Below are 2,033 nucleotides of genomic sequence, written 5' to 3'. Positions count from 1 at the left end.
TGTGTTTCCAGCAACTAATCTTTTTTTTTTTCTTTCAGAATCTACACAGTATATATTCATCATAATGAAGAGGCATTTGAAAAATTCCTATGGAATGAAGTGGCTTCATTTGATATTGACAAAACCTCACAAGCCTTTAACTAGAATTAAACTATTTACACACACACACACACACACACACACACACACACACACACACACTTTATCTTTTCTCCTTTGAATATCTTGAGTTTGTCAAACAGACATTTAGTGAATGCGTGTTCTATGGACTCGAGATACAGAGAATAATATATTTGAGTACATACTTCTAAACAATTAATATTAAACACATCTGTTACATAAGTAACACAGACTCGTTGAAGAAAATTTGGACAAGTGAAATGTCATGAAGGGGTGAATCATGCAATCATCCCTTGCAGACCGGTCCTGGCAAGATGCTGGTAAGCCTCCTGGGCTGGGTTTGTTTCCATCACTCTCTTCATTTTGCATTTAATTGAAACAGGAGCATGTTATGTATGTTGGTTCATAGTCTGTCCTTTTCTTCACATTATATTAACATTTCCACAAACCAATGAATATTCTTCTACAGCATGATTTTGAACCAGCAAATGTTAATTCATCCTGTGGCTATGCCGGAGTTGGGTACCCTAACTTAATTAAAAGGAATGAACATTTTGAGGTGTTTGACACAGATGAACAAATTGCTCTTGAGAAAGCTTGTACCAAAAGCCCCTTGTTATTTGCTCTCATGTTATCTTGGCCTTCTCCGGGGCACCATTTCTTGTGCCTGTATTTTTTTTTTAAGATTTTATTTATTTATTTGACAGACAGAGATCACAAGTAGGCAGAGAGGCAGGCAGAGAGAGAGAGGGGGGAAACAGGCTCCCCGCTGAGCAGAGAGCCCGATGTGGGGCTCGATCCCAGGACCCTGAGATCATGACCCGAGCCGAAGGCAGAGGCTTTAACCCACTGAGCCACCCAGGCGCCCCATCTTATGCCTTTAAATGAATACTTGACACATGACTCAATATGCATGTTTTCTACCAGAATGTAAGTTCTAGAAGACAGGGGACTGTCTTCTATCTTCAGCACCGGGAAATGTGCCAGCTACAAAGTTGTTACTCAAGAGATGTTTCTAGAATGGAAGGGAGAAAAGATGAGCAGGGAGGGAGGGAGAGCAGAAGAAACTGGGAGGAAGTAAAGGGAGAAAAAATGGAAAGATCTCTTCATCATGGTTCAGATTTTTGTTTTGATTTGTTTTTAAATTTGTGAATCAACAGAGGAGTGAAGTTAAAAGGTCATTCATGGACTCTTTTTTTTATTTTTAAATTTTATTTTTTATAAACATATATTTTTATCCCTAGGGGTACACATCTGTGAATCGCCAGGTTTACACACTTCACAGCACTCACCATAGCACATACCCTCCCCAATATCCATAACCCCACCCCCCTCTCTCAACCCCCCTCCCCACATCAACCCTCAGTTTGTTTTGTGGGATTAAAGTCACTTATGGTTTGTCTCCCTCCCAATCCCATCTTGTTTCATTTACTCTTCTCCTACCCCCTTAACCCCCCATGTTGCATCTCCTCTCCCTCATATCAGGGAGATCATATGATAGTTGTCTTTCTCCGATTGACTTATTTCGCTAAGCATGATACCCTCTAATTGCATCCACGTCGTCGCAAATGGCAAGACTTCATTTCTTCTGATGGCTGCATAGTATTCCATTGTGTATATATACCACATCTTCTTTATCCATTCGTCTGTTGATGGACATCTAGGTTCTTTCCATAGTTTGGCTATTGTAGACATTGCTGCTATAAACATTCAGGTGCACGTGCCCCTTCGGATCACTACGTTTGTATCTTTAGGGTAAATACCCAGCAGTGCAATTGCTGGGTCATAGGGTAGTTCTATTTTCAACATTTTGAGGAACCTCCATGCTGTTTTCCAGAGTGGCTGCACCAGCTTGCATTCCCACCAACAATGTAGGAGGGTTCCCCTTTCTCCGCATCCTCGCCAACATCTGT

Source organism: Lutra lutra, chromosome 9, assembly GCF_902655055.1.
Source record: "Lutra lutra chromosome 9, mLutLut1.2, whole genome shotgun sequence".
In the NCBI taxonomy this organism is placed as follows: Eukaryota; Metazoa; Chordata; class Mammalia; order Carnivora; family Mustelidae; genus Lutra; species Lutra lutra.
Note: the sequence above shows the minus strand (reverse complement) of the source record.